At 37.1% G+C, this 18,009-nt stretch overlaps 1 protein-coding gene across 5 annotated transcripts in view; it reads left to right on the top strand.

The window, feature by feature from the left end:
• The window catches only part of LOC139546326 (T-cell surface glycoprotein CD3 zeta chain-like), a 33,066-nt gene that overhangs the window by 10,898 nt on the left and 4,159 nt on the right, over window positions 1-18,009 (top strand). The gene's annotated exons all lie outside the window — the stretch shown is intronic.

Here is an 18,009-nt window from a genome sequence, read left to right as displayed (position 1 = left end):
CCCTACTCTTCTGCTTTTCAAGCAACAAGTCGGATTTCAAATCGGGTCTACCAATCTGTAACTAGAGCTATTTTTGTAACCCTTGGCCTGTTTTTCTGGCTTCGGTAAAAAATGTCAGAAGTTAGCAGATTCATTAAATTCAAAACAACTTTCACAAACAACTGCCGTTTTGACCCCTTTCCCAACATTTGACAGAAAACAATGTTTTCTATATAAAATCTACCCCTACTCTTCTGCTTTTCAAGCAACAAGTCGGATTTCAAATCGGGTCTACCAATCTGTAACTAGAGCTATTTTTGTAACCCTTCGCGTGTTTTTCTGGCTTCGGTAAAAAATGTCAGAAGTTAGCAGATTCATTAAATTCAAAACAACTTTCACAAACAACTGCCGTTTTGACCCCTTTCCCAACATTTTACAGAAAACAATGTTTTCTATATAAAATCTACCCCTACTCTTCTGCTTTTCAAGCAACAAGTCGGATTTCAAATCGGGTCTACCAATCTGTAACTAGAGCTATTTTTGTAACCCTTCGCCTGTTTTTCTGGCTTCGGTAAAAAATTGTCAGAAGTTAGCAGATTCATTAAATTCAAAACAACTTTCACAAACAACTGCCGTTTTGACCCCTTTCCCAACATTTTACAGAAAACAATGTTTTCTATATAAAATCTACCCCTACTCTTCTGCTTTTCAAGCAACAAGTCGGATTTCAAATCGGGTCTACCAATCTGTAACTAGAGCTATTTTTGTAACCCTTCGCGTGTTTTTCTGGCTTCGGTAAAAAATGTCAGAAGTTAGCAGATTCATTAAATTCAAAACAACTTTCACAAACAACTGCCGTTTTGACCCCTTTCCCAACATTTTACAGAAAACAATGTTTTCTATATAAAATCTACCCCTACTCTTCTGCTTTTCAAGCAACAAGTCGGATTTCAAATCGGGTCTACCAATCTGTAACTAGAGCTATTTTTGGAACCCTTCGCCTGTTTTTCTGGCTTCGGTAAAAAATGTCAGAAGTTAGCAGATTCATTAAATTCAAAACAACTTTCACAAACAACTGCCGTTTTGACCCCTTTCCCAACATTTTACAGAAAACAATGTTTTCTATATAAAATCTACCCCTACTCTTCTGCTTTTCAAGCAACAAGTCGGATTTCAAATCGGGTCTACCAATCTGTAACTAGAGCTATTTTTGTAACCCTTCGCCTGTTTTTCTGGCTTCGGTAAAAAATGTCAGAAGTTAGCAGATTCATTAAATTCAAAACAACTTTCACAAACAACTGCCGTTTTGACCCCTTTCCCAACATTTTACAGAAAACAATGTTTTCTATATAAAATCTACCCCCTACTCTTCTGCTTTTCAAGCAACAAGTCGGATTTCAAATCGGGTCTACCAATCTGTAACTAGAGCTATTTTTGTAACCCTTCGCCTGTTTTTCTGGCTTCGGTAAAAAATGTCAGAAGTTAGCAGATTCATTAAATTCAAAACAACTTTCACAAACAACTGCCGTTTTGACCCCTTTCCCAACATTTTACAGAAAACAATGTTTTCTATATAAAATCTACCCCTACTCTTCTGCTTTTCAAGCAACAAGTCGGATTTCAAATCGGGTCTACCAATCTGTAACTAGAGCTATTTTTGTAACCCTTCGCCTGTTTTTCTGGCTTCGGTAAAAAATGTCAGAAGTTAGCAGATTCATTAAATTCAAAACAACTTTCACAAACAACTGCCGTTTTGACCCCTTTCCCAACATTTTACAGAAAACAATGTTTTCTATATAAAATCTACCCCTACTCTTCTGCTTTTCAAGCAACAAGTCGGATTGCAAATCGGGTCTACCAATCTGTAACTAGAGCTATTTTTGTAACCCTTCGCCTGTTTTTCTGGCTTCGGTAAAAAATGTCAGAAGTTAGCAGATTCATTAAATTCAAAACAAGTTTCACAAACAACTGCCGTTTTGACCCCTTTCCCAACATTTTACAGAAAACAATGTTTTCTATATAAAATCTACCCCTACTCTTCTGCTTTTCAAGCAACAAGTCGGATTTCAAATCGGGTCTACCAATCTGTAACTAGAGCTATTTTTGTAACCCTTCGCCTGTTTTTCTGGCTTCGGTAAAAAATGTCAGAAGTTAGCAGATTCATTAAATTCAAAACAACTATCATTTTGACCACTAAACCAAAGAGTTTGACAAAAATATATTGGATTAAAACTTCCCTCTACTTCTCTGCTTGTCAAATGCGGAGAAGGTTTATTCAGTATGGAACTTACGTTACAGCAGTTTTACTAAATGCACTACCATGTGTTTTTTAAACTTTCACAAACAACTGCCGTTTTGACCCCTTTCCCAACATTTTACAGAAAACAATGTTTTCTATATAAAATCTACCCCTACTCTTCTGCTTTTCAAGCAACAAGTCGGACTTCAAATCGGGTCTACCTATCTGTGGGGAGAGCTAGTATTTGATACACCGACAATTCTGCCGGTTTTCCTGGCTTCGGCAAAGCATGTCAGAGGTCTGACAGATTCATTAAATTCATAGGTACAACTTTCACAAACTGCTGCCGTGTAGGACCCCTTTCCCAACATTTCACAGAAAATCACATTGTATGATTCTATATAAAGTCTATCTCATCTGCATTTTCATTGCATGACATAAGTCGGATTTCGATATCGGGTCTACGAATCTGTAAGCAGAACTGAATATTTGGTACAGAAACCTTTGTTTGCAATTACAGAGATCATACGTTTCCTGTAGTTCTTGACCAGGTTTGCACACACTGCAGCAGGGATTTTGGCCCACTCCTCCATACAGACCTTCTCCAGATCCTTCAGGTTTCGGGGCTGTCGCTGGGCAATACGGACTTTCGGCTCCCTCCAAAGATTTTCTATTGGGTTCAGGTCTGGAGACTGGCTAGGCCACTCCAGGACCTTGAGATGCTTCTTACGGAGCCACTCCTTAGTTGCCCTGGCTGTGTGTTTCGGGTCGTTGTCATGCTGGAAGACCCAGCCACGACCCATCTTCAATGCTCTTACTGAGGGAAGGAGGTTGTTGGTCAAGATCTCGCGATACATGGCCCCATCCATCCTCCCCTCAATACGGTGCAGTCGTCCTGTCCCCTTTGCAGAAAAGCATCCCCAAAGAATGATGTTTCCACCTCCATGCTTCACGGTTGGGATGGTGTTCTTGGGGTTGTACTCATCCTTCTATTCCTCCAAACACGGCGAGTGGAGTTTAGAGCAAAAAGCTCTATTTTTGTCTCATCAGACCACATGACCTTCTCCCATTCCTCCTCTGGATCATCCAGATGGTCATTGGCAAACTTCAGACGGGCCTGGACATGCGCTGGCTTGAGCAGGGGGACCTTGCGTGCGCTGCAGGATTTTAATCCATGACGGCGTAGTGTGTTACTAATGGTTTTCTTTGAGACTGTGGTCCCAGCTCTCTTCAGGTCATTGACCAGGTCCTGCCGTGTAGTTCTGGGCTGATCCCTCACATTCCTCATGATCATTGATGCCCCACGAGGCGAGATCTTGCATGGAGCCCCAGACCGAGGGTGATTGACCGTCATCTTGAACTTCTTCCATTTTCTAATAATTGTGCCAACAGTTGTTGCCTTCTCACCAAGCTGCTTGGCTATTGTCCTGTAGCCCATCCCAGCCTTGTACAGGTCTACAATTTATCCCTGATGTCCTTACACAGCTCTCTGGTCTTGGCCATTGTGGAGAGGTTGGAGTCTGTTTGATTGAGTGTGTGGACAGGTGTCTTTTATACAGGTAACGAGTTCAAACAGGTGCAGTTAATACAGGTAATGAGTGGAGAACAGGAGGGCTTCTTAAAGAAAAACTAACAGGTCTGTGAGAGCCGGAATTCTTACTGGTTGGTAGGTGATCAAATACTTATGTCATGCAATAAAATGCAAATTAATTACTTAAAAATCATACAATGTGATTTTCTGGATTTTTGTTTTAGATTCCGTCTCTCACAGTTGAAGTGTACCTATGATAAAAATGACAGACCTCTACATGCTTTGTAAGTAGGAAAACCTGCAAAATCGGCAGTGTATCAAATACTTGTTCTCCCCACTGTATCTGTAACTAGAGCTATTTTTGTAACCCTTCGCCTGTTTTTCTGGCTTCGGTAAAAAATGTCAGAAGTTAGCAGATTCATTAAATTCAAAACAACTTTCACAAACAACTGCCGTTTTGACCCCTTTCCCAACATTTTACAGAAAACAATGTTTTCTATATAAAATCTACCGCTACTCTTCTGCTTTTCAAGCAACAAGTCGGATTTCAAATCGGGTCTACCAATCTGTAACTAGAGCTATTTTTGTAACCCTTCGCCTGTTTTTCTGGCTTCGGTAAAAAATGTCAGAAGTTAGCAGATTCATTATATTCAAAACAACTTTCACAAACAACTGCCGTTTTGACCCCTTTCCCAACATTTTACAGAAAACAATGTTTTCTATATAAAATCTACCCCTACTCTTCTGCTTTTCAAGCAACAAGTCGGATTTCAAATCGGGTCTACCAATCTGTAACTAGAGCTATTTTTGTAACCCTTCGCCTGTTTTTCTGGCTTCGGTAAAAAATGTCAGAAGTTAGCAGATTCATTAAATTCAAAACAACTTTCACAAACAACTGCCGTTTTGACCCCTTTCCCAACATTTTACAGAAAACAATGTTTTCTATATAAAATCTACCCCTACTCTTCTGCTTTTCAAGCAACAAGTCGGATTTCAAATCGGGGCTACCAATCTGTAACTAGAGCTATTTTTGTAACCCTTCGCCTGTTTTTCTGGCTTCGGTAAAAAATGTCAGAAGTTAGCAGATTCATTAAATTCAAAACAACTTTCACAAACAACTGCCGTTTTGACCCCTTTCCCAACATTTTACAGAAAACAATGTTTTCTATATAAAATCTACCCCTACTCTTCTGCTTTTCAAGCAACAAGTCGGATTTCAAATCGGGTCTACCAATCTGTAACTAGAGCTATTTTTGTAACCCTTCGCCTGTTTTTCTGGCTTCGGTAAAAAATGTCAGAAGTTAGCAGATTCATTAAATTCAAAACAACTTTCACAAACAACTGCCGTTTTGACCCCTTTCCCAACATTTTACAGAAAACAATGTTTTCTATATAAAATCTACCCCTACTCTTCTGCTTTTCAAGCAACAAGTCGGATTTCAAATCGGGGCTACCAATCTGTAACTAGAGCTATTTTTGTAACCCTTCGCCTGTTTTTCTGGCTTCGGTAAAAAATGTCAGAAGTTAGCAGATTCATTAAATTCAAAACAACTATCATTTTGACCACTAAACCAAAGAGTTTGACAAAAATATATTGGATTAAAACTTCCCTCTACTTCTCTGCTTGTCAAATGCGGAGAAGGTTTATTGAGTATGGAACTTACGTTACAGCAGTTTTACTAAATGCACTACCATGTGTTTTTTAAACTTTCACAAACAACTGCCGTTTTGACCCCTTTCCCAACATTTTACAGAAAACAATGTTTTCTATATAAAATCTACCCCTACTCTTCTGCTTTTCAAGCAACAAGTCGGATTTCAAATCGGGGCTACCAATCTGTAACTAGAGCTATTTTTGTAACCCTTCGCCTGTTTTTCTGGCTTCGGTAAAAAATGTCAGAAGTTAGCAGATTCATTAAATTCAAAACAACTTTCACAAACAACTGCCGTTTTGACCCCTTTCCCAACATTTTACAGAAAACAATGTTTTCTATATAAAATCTACCCCTACTCTTCTGCTTTTCAAGCAACAAGTCGGATTTCAAATCGGGTCTACCAATCTGTAACTAGAGCTATTTTTGTAACCCTTCGCCTGTTTTTCTGGCTTCGGTAAAAAATGTCAGAAGTTAGCAGATTCATTAAATTCAAAACAACTTTCACAAACAACTGCCGTTTTGACCCCTTTCCCATCATTTTACAGAAAACAATGTTTTCTATATAAAATCTACCCCTACTCTTCTGCTTTTCAAGCAACAAGTCGGATTTCAAATCGGGGCTACCAATCTGTAACTAGAGCTATTTTTGTAACCCTTCGCCTGTTTTTCTGGCTTCGGTAAAAAATGTCAGAAGTTAGCAGATTCATTAAATTCAAAACAACTATCATAAACAACTGCCGTTTTGACCACTAAACCAAAGAGTTTGACAAAAATATATTGGATTAAAACTTCCCTCTACTTCTCTGCTTGTCAAGCAATAAGTCGGATTCGAATCGGGTTTACTAATCAGTAACTGGAACTATACGTGTAACCCTACGCCAGTTTTTCTGACTAAATGCACTACCATGTGTCATTATTTAAAACAACTTTCACAAACAACTGCCGTTTTGACCCCTTTCCCAACATTTTACAGAAAACAATGTTTTCTATATAAAATCTACCCCTACTCTTCTGCTTTTCAAGCAACAAGTCGGATTTCAAATCGGGTCTACCAATCTGTAACTAGAGCTATTTTTGTAACCCTTCGCCTGTTTTTCTGGCTTCGGTAAAAAATGTCAGAAGTTAGCAGATTCATTAAATTCAAAACAACTTTCACAAACAACTGCCGTTTTGACCCCTTTCCCAACATTTTACAGAAAACAATGTTTTCTATATAAAATCTACCCCTACTCTTCTGCTTTTCAAGCAACAAGTCGGATTTCAAATCGGGTCTACCAATCTGTAACTAGAGCTATTTTTGTAACCCTTCGCCTGTTTTTCTGGCTTCGGTAAAAAATGTCAGAAGTTAGCAGATTCATTAAATTCAAAACAACTATCATTTTGACCACTAAACCAAAGAGTTTGACAAAAATATATTGGATTAAAACTTCCCTCTACTTCTCTGCTTGTCAAATGCGGAGAAGGTTTATTCAGTATGGAACTTACGTTACAGCAGTTTTACTAAATGCACTACCATGTGTTTTTTAAACTTTCACAAACAACTGCCGTTTTGACCCCTTTCCCAACATTTTACAGAAAACAATGTTTTCTATATAAAATCTACCCCTACTCTTCTGCTTTTCAAGCAACAAGTCGGATTTCAAATCGGGTCTACCAATCTGTAACTAGAGCTATTTTTGTAACCCTTCGCCTGTTTTTCTGGCTTCGGTAAAAAATGTCAGAAGTTAGCAGATTCATTAAATTCAAAACAACTTTCACAAACAACTGCCGTTTTGACCCCTTTCCCAACATTTTACAGAAAACAATGTTTTCTATATAAAATCTACCCCTACTCTTCTGCTTTTCAAGCAACAAGTCGGATTTCAAATCGGGTCTACCAATCTGTAACTAGAGCTATTTTTGTAACCCTTCGCCTGTTTTTCTGGCTTCGGTAAAAAATGTCAGAAGTTAGCAGATTCATTAAATTCAAAACAACTTTCACAAACAACTGCCGTTTTGACCCCTTTCCCAACATTTTACAGAAAACAATGTTTTCTATATAAAATCTACCCCTACTCTTCTGCTTTTCAAGCAACAAGTCGGATTTCAAATCGGGTCTACCAATCTGTAACTAGAGCTATTTTTGTAACCCTTCGCCTGTTTTTCTGGCTTCGGTAAAAAATGTCAGAAGTTAGCAGATTCATTAAATTCAAAACAACTTATCACTTTTGACCACTAAACCAAAGAGTTTGACAAAAATAATATTTGGCATATAAAATCTTCCCTCTACTCTCTCTGCTTGTCAAGCAACAAGTCGGATTTCGAATCGGGTCTACCAATCTGTAACTAGAGCTATTTTTGTAACCCTTCGCCTGTTTTTCTGGCTTCGGTAAAAAATGTCAGAAGTTAGCAGATTCATTAAATTCAAAACAACTTTCACAAACAACTGCCGTTTTGACCCCTTTCCCAACATTTTACAGAAAACAATGTTTTCTATATAAAATCTACCCCTACTCTTCTGCTTTTCAAGCAACAAGTCGGATTTCAAATCGGGTCTACCAATCTGTAACTAGAGCTATTTTTGTAACCCTTCGCCTGTTTTTCTGGCTTCGGTAAAAAATGTCAGAAGTTAGCAGATTCATTAAATTCAAAACAACTTTCACAAACAACTGCCGTTTTGACCCCTTTCCCAACATTTTACAGAAAACAATGTTTTCTATATAAAATCTACCCCTACTCTTCTGCTTTTCAAGCAACAAGTCGGATTTCAAATCGGGTCTACCAATCTGTAACTAGAGCTATTTTTGTAACCCTTCGCCTGTTTTTCTGGCTTCGGTAAAAAATGTCAGAAGTTAGCAGATTCATTAAATTCAAAACAACTTTCACAAACAACTGCCGTTTTGACCCCTTTCCCAACATTTTACAGAAAACAATGTTTTCTATATAAAATCTACCCCTACTCTTCTGCTTTTCAAGCAACAAGTCGGATTTCAAATCGGGTCTACCAATCTGTAACTAGAGCTATTTTTGTAACCCTTCGCCTGTTTTTCTGGCTTCGGTAAAAAATGTCAGAAGTTAGCAGATTCATTAAATTCAAAACAACTATCAGTTTTGACCCCTTTCCCAACATTTTACAGAAAACAATGTTTTCTATATAAAATCTACCCCTACTCTTCTGCTTTTCAAGCAACAAGTCGGATTTCAAATCGGGTCTACCAAACTGTAACTAGAGCTATTTTTGTAACCCTTCGCCTGTTTCAGCTGGCTTCGGTACTAAATGTCAGAAGCTAGCCGATGTCGTTATATTCAAAACAACTTTCACAAACAACTGCCGTTTTGACCCCTTTCCCAACATTTTACAGAAAACAATGTTTTCTATATAAAATCTACCCCTACTCTTCTGCTTTTCAAGCAACAAGTCGGATTTCAAATCGGGTCTACCAATCTGTAACTAGAGCTATTTTTGTAACCCTTCGCCTGTTTTTCTGGCTTCGGTAAAAAATGTCAGAAGTTAGCAGATTCATTAAATTCAAAACAACTTTCACAAACAACTGCCGTTTTGACCCCTTTCCCAACATTTTACAGAAAACAATGTTTTCTATATAAAATCTACCCCTACTCTTCTGCTTTTCAAGCAACAAGTCGGATTTCAAATCGGGTCTACCAATCTGTAACTAGAGCTATTTTTGTAACCCTTCGCCTGTTTTTCTGGCTTCGGTAAAAAATGTCAGAAGTTAGCAGATTCATTAAATTCAAAACAACTTTCACAAACAACTGCCGTTTTGACCCCTTTCCCAACATTTTACAGAAAACAATGTTTTCTATATAAAATCTACCCCTACTCTTCTGCTTTTCAAGCAACAAGTCGGATTTCAAATCGGGTCTACCAATCTGTAACTAGAGCTATTTTTGTAACCCTTCGCCTGTTTTTCTGGCTTCGGTAAAAAATGTCAGAAGTTAGCAGATTCATTAAATTCAAAACAACTTTCACAAACAACTGCCGTTTTGACCCCTTTCCCAACATTTTACAGAAAACAATGTTTTCTATATAAAATCTACCCCTACTCTTCTGCTTGTCAAGCAACAAGTCGGATTTCAAATCGGGTCTACCAATCTGTAACTGGAGCTATTCTTGTAACCCTTCGCCTGTTTTCTGGCTTCGGTAAAAATGTCAGAAGTTAGCCGATGTCGTTATATTCAAACTTTCACAAACAACTGCCGTTTTGACCCCTTTCCCAACATTTTACAGAAAACAATGTTTTCTATATAAAATCTACCCCTACTCTTCTGCTTTTCAAGCAACAAGTCGGATTTCAAATCGGGTCTACCAATCTGTAACTAGAGCTATTTTTGTAACCCTTCGCCTGTTTTTCTGGCTTCGGTAAAAAATGTCAGAAGTTAGCAGATTCATTAAATTCAAAACAACTTTCACAAACAACTGCCGTTTTGACCCCTTTCCCAACATTTTACAGAAAACAATGTTTTCTATATAAAATCTACCCCTACTCTTCTGCTTTTCAAGCAACAAGTCGGATTTCAAATCGGGTCTACCAATCTGTAACTAGAGCTATTTTTGTAACCCTTCGCCTGTTTTTCTGGCTTCGGTAAAAAATGTCAGAAGTTAGCAGATTCATTAAATTCAAAACAACTTTCACAAACAACTGCCGTTTTGACCCCTTTCCCAACATTTTACAGAAAACAATGTTTTCTATATAAAATCTACCCCTACTCTTCTGCTTTTCAAGCAACAAGTCGGATTTCAAATCGGGTCTACCAATCTGTAACTAGAGCTATTTTTGTAACCCTTCGCCTGTTTTTCTGGCTTCGGTAAAAAATGTCAGAAGTTAGCAGATTCAGTTAAATTCAAAACAACTTTCACAAACAACTGCCGTTTTGACCCCTTTCCCAACATTTTACAGAAAACAATGTTTTCTATATAAAATCTACCCCTACTCTTCTGCTTTTCAAGCAACAAGTCGGATTTCAAATCGGGTCTACCAATCTGTAACTAGAGCTATTTTTGTAACCCTTCGCCTGTTTTTCTGGCTTCGGTAAAAAATGTCAGAAGTTAGCAGATTCATTAAATTCAAAACAACTATCATTTTGACCACTAAACCAAAGAGTTTGACAGAAAATAATATTTGCGATATAAAACTTCCCTCTACTTCTCTGCTTGTCAAGCAATAAGTCGGATTCGAATCGGGTTTACTAATCAGTAACTGGAACTTTTACGTTACAGCCAGTTTTTACTAAATGCAGCTACCAGATGTGTTATATTTAAAACAACTTTCACAAACAACTGCCGTTTTGACCCCTTTCCCAACATTTTACAGAAAACAATGTTTTCTATATAAAATCTACCCCTACTCTTCTGCTTTTCAAGCAACAAGTCGGATTTCAAATCGGGGCTACCAATCTGTAACTAGAGCTATTTTTGTAACCCTTCGCCTGTTTTTCTGGCTTCGGTAAAAAATGTCAGAAGTTAGCAGATTCATTAAATTCAAAACAACTTTCACAAACAACTGCCGTTTTGACCCCTTTCCCATCATTTTACAGAAAACAATGTTTTCTATATAAAATCTACCCCTACTCTTCTGCTTTTCAAGCAACAAGTCGGATTTCAAATCGGGTCTACCAATCTGTAACTAGAGCTATTTTTGTAACCCTTCGCCTGTTTTTCTGGCTTCGGTCAAAAATGTCAGAAGTTAGCAGATTCATTAAATTCAAAACAACTTTCACAAACAACTGCCGTTTTGACCCCTTTCCCAACATTTTACAGAAAACAATGTTTTCTATATAAAATCTACCCCTACTCTTCTGCTTTTCAAGCAACAAGTCGGATTTCAAATCGGGTCTACCAATCTGTAACTAGAGCTATTTTTGTAACCCTTCGCCTGTTTTTCTGGCTTCGGTAAAAAATGTCAGAAGTTAGCAGATTCATTAAATTCAAAACAACTTTCACAAACAACTGCCGTTTTGACCCCTTTCCCAACATTTTACAGAAAACAATGTTTTCTATATAAAATCTACCCCTACTCTTCTGCTTTTCAAGCAACAAGTCGGATTTCAAATCGGGTCTACCAATCTGTAACTAGAGCTATTTTTGTAACCCTTCGCCTGTTTTTCTGGCTTCGGTAAAAAATGTCAGAAGTTAGCAGATTCATTAAATTCAAAACAACTATCATTTTGACCACTAAACCAAAGAGTTTGACAAAAATATATTGGATTAAAACTTCCCTCTACTTCTCTGCTTGTCAAATGCGGAGAAGGTTTATGCAGTATGGAACTTACGTTACAGCAGTTTTACTAAATGCACTACCATGTGTTTTGTAAACTTTCACAAACAACTGCCGTTTTGACCCCTTTCCCAACATTTTACAGAAAACAATGTTTTCTATATAAAATCTACCCCTACTCTTCTGCTTTTCAAGCAACAAGTCGGATTTCAAATCGGGGCTACCAATCTGTAACTAGAGCTATTTTTGTAACCCTTCGCCTGTTTTTCTGGCTTCGGTAAAAAATGTCAGAAGTTAGCAGATTCATTAAATTCAAAACAACTTTACAAACAAATGCCGTTTTGACCCCTTTCCCAGACATTTTACAGACAAACAATGTTTTCTATATAAAATCTACCCCTACTCTTCTGCTTTTCAAGCAACAAGTCGGATTTCAAATCGGGTCTACCAATCTGTAACTAGAGCTATTTTTGTAACCCTTCGCCTGTTTTTCTGGCTTCGGTAAAAAATGTCAGAAGTTAGCAGATTCATTAAATTCAAAACAACTTTCACAAACAACTGCCGTTTTGACCCCTTTCCCAACATTTTACAGAAAACAATGTTTTCTATATAAAATCTACCCCTACTCTTCTGCTTTTCAAGCAACAAGTCGGATTTCAAATCGGGGCTACCAATCTGTAACTAGAGCTATTTTTGTAACCCTTCGCCTGTTTTTCTGGCTTCGGTAAAAAATGTTCAGAAGTTAGCAAGATTCATTAAATTCAAAACAACTTTAACAAACAAATGCCGTTTTGACCCCTTTCCCATCATTTTACAGAAAACAATGTTTTCTATATAAAATCTACCCCTACTCTTCTGCTTTTCAAGCAACAAGTCGGATTTCAAATCGGGGCTACCAATCTGTAACTAGAGCTATTTTTGTAACCCTTCGCCTGTTTTTCTGGCTTCGGTAAAAAATGTTCAGAAGTTAGCAGATTCATTAAATTCAAAACAACTTTAACAAACAAATGCCGTTTTGACCCCTTTCCCATCATTTTACAGAAAACAATGTTTTCTATATAAAATCTACCCCTACTCTTCTGCTTTTCAAGCAACAAGTCGGATTTCAAATCGGGGCTACCAATCTGTAACTAGAGCTATTTTTGTAACCCTTCGCCTGTTTTTCTGGCTTCGGTAAAAAATGTCAGAAGTTAGCAGATTCATTAAATTCAAAACAACTATCATTTTGACCACTAAACCAAAGAGTTTGACAAAAATATATTGGATTAAAACTTCCCTCTACTTCTCTGCTTGTCAAATGCGGAGAAGGTTTATTCAGTATGGAACTTACGTTACAGCAGTTTTACTAAATGCACTACCATGTGTTTTTTAAACTTTCACAAACAACTGCCGTTTTGACCCCTTTCCCAACATTTTACAGAAAACAATGTTTTCTATATAAAATCTACCCCTACTCTTCTGCTTTTCAAGCAACAAGTCGGATTTCAAATCGGGGCTACCAATCTGTAACTAGAGCTATTTTTGTAACCCTTCGCCTGTTTTTCTGGCTTCGGTAAAAAATGTCAGAAGTTAGCAGATTCATTAAATTCAAAACAACTATCATTTTGACCACTAAACCAAAGAGTTTGACAAAAACGATATTGGATTAAAACTTCCCCTACTTCTCTGCTTGTCAAATGCGGAGAAGGTTTATTGCAGTATGGAACTTACGTTACAGCAGTTTTACTAAATGCACTACCATGTGTTTTTTAAACTTTCACAAACAACTGCCGTTTTGACCCCTTTCCCAACATTTTACAGAAAACAATGTTTTCTATATAAAATCTACCCCTACTCTTCTGCTTTTCAAGCAACAAGTCGGATTTCAAATCGGGGCTACCAATCTGTAACTAGAGCTATTTTTGTAACCCTTCGCCTGTTTTTCTGGCTTCGGTAAAAAATGTCAGAAGTTAGCAGATTCATTAAATTCAAAACAACTTTAACAAACAAATGCCGTTTTGACCCCTTTCCCATCATTTTACAGAAAACAATGTTTTCTATATAAAATCTACCCCTACTCTTCTGCTTTTCAAGCAACAAGTCGGATTTCAAATCGGGGCTACCAATCTGTAACTAGAGCTATTTTTGTAACCCTTCGCCTGTTTTTCTGGCTTCGGTAAAAAATGTCAGAAGTTAGCAGATTCATTAAATTCAAAACAACTTTAACAAACAAATGCCGTTTTGACCCCTTTCCCATCATTTTACAGAAAACAATGTTTTCTATATAAAATCTACCCCTACTCTTCTGCTTTTCAAGCAACAAGTCGGATTTCAAATCGGGGCTACCAATCTGTAACTAGAGCTATTTTTGTAACCCTTCGCCTGTTTTTCTGGCTTCGGTAAAAAATGTCAGAAGTTAGCAGATTCATTGAATTCAAAACAACTATCATTTTGACCACTAAACCAAAGAGTTTGACAAAAAAATATTGGATTAAAACTTCCCTCTACTTCTCTGCTTGTCAAATGCGGAGAAGGTTTATTCAGTATGGAACTTACGTTACAGCAGTTTTACTAAATGCACTACCATGTGTTTTTTAAACTTTCACAAACAACTGCCGTTTTGACCCCTTTCCCAACATTTTACAGAAAACAATGTTTTCTATATAAAATCTACCCCTACTCTTCTGCTTTTCAAGCAACAAGTCGGATTTCAAATCGGGGCTACCAATCTGTAACTAGAGCTATTTTTGTAACCCTTCGCCTGTTTTTCTGGCTTCGGTAAAAAATGTCAGAAGTTAGCAGATTCATTAAATTCAAAACAACTTTAACAAACAAATGCCGTTTTGACCCCTTTCCCATCATTTTACAGAAAACAATGTTTTCTATATAAAATCTACCCCTACTCTTCTGCTTTTCAAGCAACAAGTCGGATTTCAAATCGGGGCTACCAATCTGTAACTAGAGCTATTTTTGTAACCCTTCGCCTGTTTTTCTGGCTTCGGTAAAAAATGTCAGAAGTTAGCAGATTCATTCAATTCAAAACAACTTTAACAAACAAATGCCGTTTTGACCCCTTTCCCAACATTTTACAGAAAACAATGTTTTCTACATAAAATCTACCCCTACTCTTCTGCTTTTCAAGCAACAAGTCGGAATTCAAATCGGGGCTACCAATCTGTAACTAGAGCTATTTTTGTAACCCTTCGCCTGTTTTTCTGGCTTCGGTAAAAAATGTCAGAAGTTAGCAGATTCATTCAATTCAAAACAACTATCATTTTGACCACTAAACCAAAGAGTTTGACAAAAGTATATTGGATTAAAACTTCCCTCTACTTCTCTGCTTGTCAAATGCGGAGAAGGTTTATTCAGTATGGAACTTACGTTACAGCAGTTTTACTAAATGCACTACCATGTGTTTTTTAAACTTTCACAAACAACTGCCGTTTTGACCCCTTTCCCAACATTTTACAGAAAACAATGTTTTCTATATAAAATCTACCCCTACTCTTCTGCTTTTCAAGCAACAAGTCGGATTTCAAATCGGGGCTACCAATCTGTAACTAGAGCTATTTTTGTAACCCTTCGCCTGTTTTTCTGGCTTCGGTAAAAAATGTCAGAAGTTAGCAGATTCATTAAATTGAAAACAACTTTCACAAACAACTGCCGTTTTGACCCCTTTCCCATCATTTTACAGAAAACAATGTTTTCTATATAAAATCTACCCCTACTCTTCTGCTTTTCAAGCAACAAGTCGGATTTCAAATCGGGGCTACCAATCTGTAACTAGAGCTATTTTTGTAACCCTTCGCCTGTTTTTCTGGCTTCGGTAAAAAATGTCAGAAGTTAGCAGATTCATTAAATTCAAAACAACTATCATTTTGACCACTAAACCAAAGAGTTTGACAAAAATATATTGGATTAAAACTTCCCTCTACTTCTCTGCTTGTCAAATGCGGAGAAGGTTTATTCAGTATGGAACTTACGTTACAGCAGTTTTACTAAATGCACTACCATGTGTTTTTTAAACTTTCACAAACAACTGCCGTTTTGACCCCTTTCCCAACATTTTACAGAAAACAATGTTTTCTATATAAAATCTACCCCTACTCTTCTGCTTTTCAAGCAACAAGTCGGATTTCAAATCGGGGCTACCAATCTGTAACTAGAGCTATTGTTGTAACCCTTCGCCTGTTTTTCTGGCTTCGGTAAAAAATGTCAGAAGTTAGCAGATTCATTAAATTCAAAACAACTTTCACAAACAACTGCCGCTTTGACCCCTTTCCCAACATTTTACAGAAAACAATGTTTTCTATATAAAATCTACCCCTACTCTTCTGCTTTTCAAGCAACAAGTCGGATTTCAAATCGGGTCTACCAATCTGTAACTAGAGCTATTTTTGTAACCCTTCGCCTGTTTTTCTGGCTTCGGTAAAAAATGTCAGAAGTTAGCAGATTCATTAAATTCAAAACAACTATCATTTTGACCACTAAACCAAAGAGTTTGACAAAAATATATTGGATTAAAACTTCCCTCTACTTCTCTGCTTGTCAAATGCGGAGAAGGTTTATTCAGTATGGAACTTACGTTACAGCAGTTTTACTAAATGCACTACCATGTGTTTTTTAAACTTTCACAAACAACTGCCGTTTTGACCCCTTTCCCAACATTTTACAGAAAACAATGTTTTCTATATAAAATCTACCCCTACTCTTCTGCTTTTCAAGCAACAAGTCGGATTTCAAATCGGGTCTACCAATCTGTAACTAGAGCTATTTTTGTAACCCTTCGCCTGTTTTTCTGGCTTCGGTAAAAAATGTCAGAAGTTAGCAGATTCATTAAATTCAAAACAACTTTCACAAACAACTGCCGTTTTGACCCCTTTCCCAACATTTTACAGAAAACAATGTTTTCTATATAAAATCTACCCCTACTCTTCTGCTTTTCAAGCAACAAGTCGGATTTCAAATCGGGTCCACCAATCTGTAACTAGAGCTATTTTTGTAACCCTTCGCCTGTTTTTCTGGCTTCGGTAAAAAATGTCAGAAGTTAGCAGATTCATTAAATTCAAAACAACTTTCACAAACAACTGCCGCTTTGACCCCTTTCCCAACATTTTACAGAAAACAATGTTTTCTATATAAAATCTACCCCTACTCTTCTGCTTTTCAAGCAACAAGTCGGATTTCAAATCGGGTCTACCAATCTGTAACTAGAGCTATTTTTGTAACCCTTCGCCTGTTTTTCTGGCTTCGGTAAAAAATGTCAGAAGTTAGCAGATTCATTAAATTCAAAACAACTTTCACAAACAACTGCCGTTTTGACCCCTTTCCCAACATTTTACAGAAAACAATGTTTTCTATATAAAATCTACCCCTACTCTTCTGCTTTTCAAGCAACAAGTCGGATTTCAAATCGGGTCTACCAATCTGTAACTAGAGCTATTTTTGTAACCCTTCGCCTGTTTTTCTGGCTTCGGTAAAAAATGTCAGAAGTTAGCAGATTCATTAAATTCAAAACAACTTTCACAAACAACTGCCGTTTTGACCCCTTTCCCAACATTTTACAGAAAACAATGTTTTCTATATAAAATCTACCCCTACTCTTCTGCTTTTCAAGCAACAAGTCGGATTTCAAATCGGGGCTACCAATCTGTAACTAGAGCTATTTTTGTAACCCTTCGCCTGTTTTTCTGGCTTCGGTAAAAAATGTCAGAAGTTAGCAGATTCATTAAATTCAAAACAACTATCATTTTGACCACTAAACCAAAGAGTTTGACAAAAATATATTGGATTAAAACTTCCCTTTACTTCTCTGCTTGTCAAATGCGGAGAAGGTTTATTCAGTATGGAACTTACGTTACAGCAGTTTTACTAAATGCACTACCATGTGTTTTTTAAACTTTCACAAACAACTGCCGTTTTGACCCCTTTCCCAACATTTTACAGAAAACAATGTTTTCTATATAAAATCTACCCCTACTCTTCTGCTTTTCAAGCAACAAGTCGGACTTCAAATCGGGTCTACTTATCTGTAAATAGAGCTATTTTTGTAACCCTTCGCCTGTTTTTCTGGCTTCGGTAAAAAATGTCAGAAGTTAGCAGATTCATTAAATTCAAAACAACTTTCACAAACAACTGCCGTTTTGACCCCTTTCCCAACATTTTACAGAAAACAATGTTTTCTATATAAAATCTACCCCTACTCTTTTGCTTTTCAAGCAACAAGTTGGATTTCAAATCGGGTCTACCAATCTGTAACTAGAGCTATTTTTGTAACCCTTCGCCTGTTTTTCTGGCTTCGGTAAAAAATGTCAGAAGTTAGCAGATTCATTAAATTCAAAACAACTTTCACAAACAACTGCCGTTTTGACCCCTTTCCCAACATTTTACAGAAAACAATGTTTTCTATAT

Source organism: Salvelinus alpinus, chromosome 20, assembly GCF_045679555.1.
Source record: "Salvelinus alpinus chromosome 20, SLU_Salpinus.1, whole genome shotgun sequence".
NCBI classification, from domain to species: Eukaryota; Metazoa; Chordata; class Actinopteri; order Salmoniformes; family Salmonidae; genus Salvelinus; species Salvelinus alpinus.
This window is presented reverse-complemented; position numbering and strand designations above follow the sequence as displayed.